Below are 6,502 nucleotides of genomic sequence, written 5' to 3'. Positions count from 1 at the left end.
TCTGCAGGCCTGGATGTCTGTGCCTGGATGTCTGTGCATGGTTCTGCAGGCCTGGATGTCTGTGCCTGGATGTCCCAGCCTGGTTCTGCAGGCCTGGATGTCTGTGCATGGTTCTGCAGGCCTGGATGTCTGTGCATGGTTCTGCAGGCCTGGATGTCTGTGCATGGTTCTGCAGGCCTGGATGTCTGTGCCTGGATGTCTGTGCCTGGTTCTGCAGGCCTGGATGTCTCTGCCTGGATGTCTGTGCCTGGATGTCTGTGCCTGGTTCTGCAGGCCTGGATGTCTGTGCCTGGATGTCTGTGCCTGGTTCTGCAGGCCTGGATGTCTCTGCCTGGATGTCCAGGCCTGGTTCTGTAGGCCTGGATGTCTGTGCCTGTTCTGCAGCCTGGATGTCTCTGCCTGGATGTCCCAGCCTGGTTCTGCAGCCTGGATGTCTCTGTTGCTCCAGGCCCGGATTTCAAATTCGTACGGAACCTAGGCAAACTATATACTGGAAGAACCGGGCGAGTCCCAGGAGTGCCCCGGTGGTCTCCGATTTCGCCTAGGACGTTCCCCCGATTTTTAACGAATTTTTAAGCGATTTGCGCCTAAGCGGGCCCGGGGGGGGGCGAGTAGGCGGTCCGGAAGGCCCGGAACCCGCTCATGCCGTACACCGTTGGATCCGGGCCGCTCCGGGGATTACTAGGGTGGCCTCCGTTTCGCTCCAGGACCTTCCTGCGGTCGTCTATGGGTGTTTAACCGTCTACCGGAAGTCGGGTCAAAAGTACCCTTTCCCGCGGTCCAAACGAACCGGGACTGGCACCATCGTGCTCCTGGGATGCCCCCGGTTCGGGTGATGTCACTCCCGGAGGCCTGGACCAAAGTCCCGGTCCCCTAGGCCCGGTTCTCTGTCGAGGGTCTCAGCCCTCGCTCATCCCCCGCTCAGCCCCGCCCGACGCGAGTATCTTCATCGGCTGCTCCAACATCATCATCCTCAGCGCCACTGTCATGTGCCTTACCAGGGTCCCGAAACACGACCCAGACCCCGAACGCTTGTTCGGATCCGGACATGTCATACATCGTTGGAACCGGACGAGTCCCAGGAGTGCGCTGGTGGTGTCCGATTTGCTCCAGGACCTTCCTACGATTTTTAACGAATTTTTAAGTGATTTTCGCCAAAGCGGTCCCATTCGGTCCCCCGAAAAAGCGGTCAAAACGGACGGGAACCCTGGCATGTCATACACCGTTGGAACCGGGCGAGTCCCAGGAGTGCGCTGGTGGTGTCCGATTTGCTCCAGGACCTTCCTACGATTTTTAACGAATTTTTAAGCGTTTCGCGGAAAAGCGGTCCAAAAAACGGCGAAAAATGCACTTTTTCGGTAAAAACGCACCATGGCCCGATAGTCCGGACTCCGGGGAACAGCCCCGTGCCCTCCGTTTCCTTCTACCGCAAAGAACGACCGAGATATTAGCACCGGAAGGTCCGGTGCACACTAAAATGTCCGGTCTTTTTTTACTTTCACTTTCGCCCATGAAACTCGGCCGAGGGTATTACGTCACCTTACCCGTCAAAACACCGCCGGAACGATATCAGGAGAGAGTTGGAAAAGAGGGACTTAGAAGAAAAATGGCAAAGTGAGGTCTTAGAAAATTATATTTTCGGAAACCTGGATGTCTGGCGAGCCTATCTAAGCAGGTTTCAGCCCTCTTTTCCCCCATTTTAGTGCATTTTGAGCGGTTTTAAGCAGGGCGCTGATTGCCGATTGCCCAGCGCACAGAATGTCTCAGAAACTTCTAGTTGAATCTATGCCTTACCAGGGCACGAAAAGAATGATTGGGATTTAAACACCTTATGCGAAAAACACTATCTGAATGAGATAAAGAAAGTCTGAAAAGTGGGTGATAGACAAAAAAATGACAAAGTGTTCCCAACCAACACTTAGAAATATTTTCAGACAACAGAAAAATGACAAAGTGTTATGTGAATGACCAGGCGGGTGGTGAATGGAGCCAGGGCGCGATACTGGCGCCCGCCTCAGTAACGAGTTAGGGCAGCGACTTCCGGGCCGCGCTCGTTTACGAGTGGTGAATGGAGCCAGGGCCGCGACTACTGGCGCCGCCCCAGTAACGAGTTAGGGCAGCGACTGCCGGCGCCCGCCGCATGTTACAAGTGGTGAATGGAGCCAGGGCCGCGACTACTGGCGCCCCGCCTCCAGTAACGAGTTAGGGCAGCGACTGCCGGCGCCCCGCCGCCGTGAACCGGTGCCAGGGCGCCGTTAAGAGTGGACAGTGTCCACAGACCATAAGGAGGGTTATGGTAACTGGAAATAAAACCGCGTGGCATTACCACTTAACGTGGTCCCACAGAGCTGAAACTTCGTGGGGGTGTTCAGTCCGACCCCATGGACCGTATGCCACCGCTTGTTCAATCCAGGCACGCCCCTGTGGGGTCGATCCGGACCCCCCATTTCTAAAAACGGCACCGGCCCCCCAGCAAGAACCGTAGTAGCTGGAGCTATAAAAATCGGTACGTTTAAAGAGCTAGACGAGATCGCAAAGGCTGCCAAGCCGCATCGCGATCGGATCAAAATTGCCCTGTTGGTGGCCGTTAGAATATGTGGAAAATTATGGTTCCGGGCGGCCATTTCCCATTCAAATCAATGGAGCGGTTTTTCTGGAAACACGAAATTCAAACACCAGGGAGACCCACTTAACGTGGTCCAACGGAGCTGAAACTTCGTGGGGGTGTTCAGTCCGACCACATGGAACTAATGTCACCGGTTTTTCAATTCAGGCACGCCCCTTGTGTCGATCCGGACCTGGGGTCCGAAAACCGCACATGGCTCTGAAGGGCCAAGCTTTGATGCTAGAGCTCCAAAATTCGGTTGTGTGTAGGCCGAGACGAGATCGCAAAGGCTGCCAAGCCGCATCGCGATCGGGTCAAAATTGCCCTGTTGGTGGCCGTTAGAAGATGTGCAAAATTGGGTACGCAGCGAACACTCTCCAGTTAAACCTATGGAGAAACCCAACATTTTTTACCAGAATCTAAGTCCTGCTGCCTTACCAGGGGCACGAACTTCCAGGGCCTGCGTACTGCTGGGTTAGTCCGTGGAGGGTGCTTAAGTGTGGGTCACGTGCTCGGCCGGTGGGCCTGGCAGGCCCGGTTCTCAGTTGATGGCGAGAAAAAGTCTAAGTCCCATCCAGGGACCGGAAGGGGGCGCTCGGCCGGAAGAGGCTGGGGAGGGTAGCCTCTCCCCGGTCAACCCAAGGCCACATCGTAAAACTGAGTTGCCTTACCAGGGGCACGAGCTTCCAGGGCCTGCGTACTGCTTGGTTTAGTCCGAGGAGGGGTGCTTAAGTGTGGGTTCACATACTCGTGTGGAGAGCCTGGTTCTATCGGGGGTGGGGGGGGTTCCAAGACTGTGTCTGACCCCGGAGCCAAGTCTGGGTGTGGGCCTGGAGGTCAAGGCCTGGATGTCCAGGCCTGGATGTCTCTGCCTGGATGTCTGTGCCTGGATGTCCAGGCCTGGCCTGGATGTCTGTGCCTGGATGTCCAGGCCTGGATGTCTCTGCCTGGATGTCTGGCCTGGTGCCTGGATGTCCAGGCCTGGATGTCCTGCTGCCTGGATGTCCAGGCCTGGATGTCCAGGCCTGGATGTCTGTGCCTGGATGTCCAGGCCTGGATGTCTCTGCCTGGATGTCTGTGCCTGGATGTCCTGAGGCCTGGATGTCTGCTGCCTGGATGTCGCAGGCCTGGATGTCTGCTGCCTGGATGTCCAGGCCTGGATGTCTGCATGTCGGCCTGGATGTCTGTGCCTGGATGTCCAGGCCTGGATGTCTCTGGCCTGGATGTCGCTGGTTTGCGGCCTGGATGTCTGCTGGTTCCAGGCCTGGATGTCTGCTGGGCCTGGATGTCCAGGCCTGGATGTCTGCTGGGCCTGGATGTCTGCGATGTGCCTGGATGTCTGCAGGCCTGGATGTCTGCCTGGATGTCCATGGCCTGGATGTCTGCCTGGATGTCAGGCCTGGATGTCTGTGCCTGGATGTCCAGGCCTGGATGTCTGTGCCTGGATGTCGGCCTGGATGTCCAGGCCTGGGTCTGTGCCTGGATGTCCAGGCCTGGATGTCTCTGCCTGGATGTCTGTGCCTGGTGTCCAGGCCTGGATGTCTGTGCCTGGATGTCCAGGCCTGGATGTCTCTGCCTGGATGTCGCCTGGTTCTGCAGGCCTGGATGTCGCCTGGTTCTGCAGGCCTGGATGTCTTGCCTGGATGTCCCAGCCTGGTTCTGCAGGCCTGATGTCTCTGTTGCTCCAGGCCCGGATTTCAAATTCGTACGGAACCTAGGCAAACTATATACTGGAAGAACCGGGCGAGTCCCAGGAGTGCCCCGGTGGTCTCCGATTTCGCCTAGGACGTTCCCCCGATTTTTAACGAATTTTTAAGCGATTTGCGCCAAAGCGGGCCCGGGGGGGGCGCGAGAGGCGGTCCGGAAGGCCCGGAACCCGCTCATGCCGTACACCGTTGGATCCGGGCCGCTCCGGGGATTACTAGGGTGGCCTCCGTTTCGCTCCAGGACCTTCCTGCGGTCGTCTATGGGTGTTTAACCGTCTACCGGAAGTCGGGTCAAAAGTACCCTTTCCCGCGGTCCAAACGAACCGGGACTGGCACCATCGTGCTCCTGGGATGCCCCCGGTTCGGGTGATGTCACTCCCGGAGGCCTGGACCAAAGTCCCGGTTCCCTAGGCCCGGTTCTCTGTCGAGGGTCTCAGCCCTCGCTCATCCCCCGCTCAGCCCCGCCCGACGTGAGTATCTTCATCGGCTGCTCAACATCATCATCCTCAGCGCCACTGTCATGTGCCTTACCAGGGTCCCGAAACACGACCCAGACCCCGAACGCTTGTTCGGATCCGGCATGTAATACCCGATGGAACCGGGCGAGTCCCAGGAGTGCGCTGGTGGTGTCCGATTTGCTCCAGGACCTTCCTACGATTTTTAACGAATTTTTAAGTGATTTTCGCCAAAGCGGGTCCATTCGGTCCCCGAAAAAGCGGTCCAAACGGACGGGACCCAGGCATGTCATACCCGATGGAACCGGGCGAGTCCCAGGAGTGCGCTGGTGGTGTCCGATTTGCTCCAGGACCTTCCTACGATTTTTAACGAATTTTTAAGTGATTTTCGCCAAAGCGGGTCCATTCGGTCCGCTTTCGCGGAAAAAAATGCACTTTTTCGGTAAAAACGCACCATGGCCCGATAGTCCGGAGTCCGGGGAACAGCCCCGTGCCATCCGTTTCCTTCTACCGCAAAGAACCACCGAGATATTAGCACCGGAAGGTCCGGTGCACACTAAAATGTCCGGTCTTTTTTACTTTCACTTTCGCCCATGAAACTCGGTCGAGGGTATTGCGTCACCTTACCCGTCAAAACACCGCCGGAACGATATCAGGAGAGAGTTGGAAAAGAGGGACTTAGAAGAAAAACGGCAAAGTGAGGTCTTAGAAAATTATATTTTAGGAAACCTGGATGTCTGGCGAGCCTATCTAAGCAGGTTTCAGCCCTCTTTTCCCCCATTTTAGTGCATTTTGAGCGGTTTTAAAAAAAAAAGTCTGCCTTTTCTCTGGAGAACCGGGGCTTTGGCCGACATGTCTCAGATTTGGCCGGTGAGTCTGCTGGGTCCTTCCGACGGGCCTGGAGGTTCTCTGGCTCGCCCCGGAGCTCTGTGGAAGGCAGGACAGAGCGGCAAGGACACCCTGGGCCCAGGCCGAAGGCGGTGTGCTCTGAGCGGACTCCGGTCCGCCCGGGGTCCCGCTGGAGGTCCTGGAGCTCCAGTGGATGTCTCCCATGCACACTTACACACACACAACCGACCGAACAGCACACGTGGCCTGCCATGAAGGGCTCCCGCCGGCCCTGGTGCTCTCAAGCACTGGCGCTTCGGCGAAGGGTTCCTCCAACCTTGCAGGTTCGCCTCCAGACCCGGGCACTGACAGTCGTGGGCCTGGCCCACCCGCTCCAGCCCGCGGTCGTCCCATCGGTAGCGAGACCGAGACGTCCCGTCTGTCCCAGCCGTCTTTCACTGGTCCATCGCAGCAGGACTGTCGGTTCCAGTTAGGTATCGTTTGGGGTGGAACCGGCCTCCAGGAAGCTGCGGTGGCTCCAGGAATCATTGAGTTTCTCAAAACCCATATGCAGAACCATACCCCCGCGCACATGTGCCAGCTCGAAGGACGCTGCGGACCACGGCTCTCCCCCGGGCAAAGTGTGATCTCTCACAGACACCACCGGGGCATCCGTATCCAATGATTGGCCGGAGGCTGGCACAGCCGCTGCGGGGGCCCTCTACGGAGATCCGCTGTGGGGGCAGGCAGGCAGGCAAGGCATGGCAGGCGGTTCTCCGCCCAAGACGACGCCCGCCCCCACTCGGTTCCTCCGCTCTCCCGAGATGCATGCGCCGCGTGTCGGAGCTGGAAGTCGGCGGGCTCTCCTCCGGATAAAGTGCACACATGGTGTGACACCGGAGCAACCT

The sequence above is a fragment of the Poecilia reticulata genome, unplaced genomic scaffold (assembly GCF_904066995.2).
Source record: "Poecilia reticulata unplaced genomic scaffold, P_reticulata-male-v2 Scaffold_155, whole genome shotgun sequence".
Lineage (NCBI taxonomy): Eukaryota > Metazoa > Chordata > Actinopteri > Cyprinodontiformes > Poeciliidae > Poecilia > Poecilia reticulata.
Note: the sequence above shows the minus strand (reverse complement) of the source record.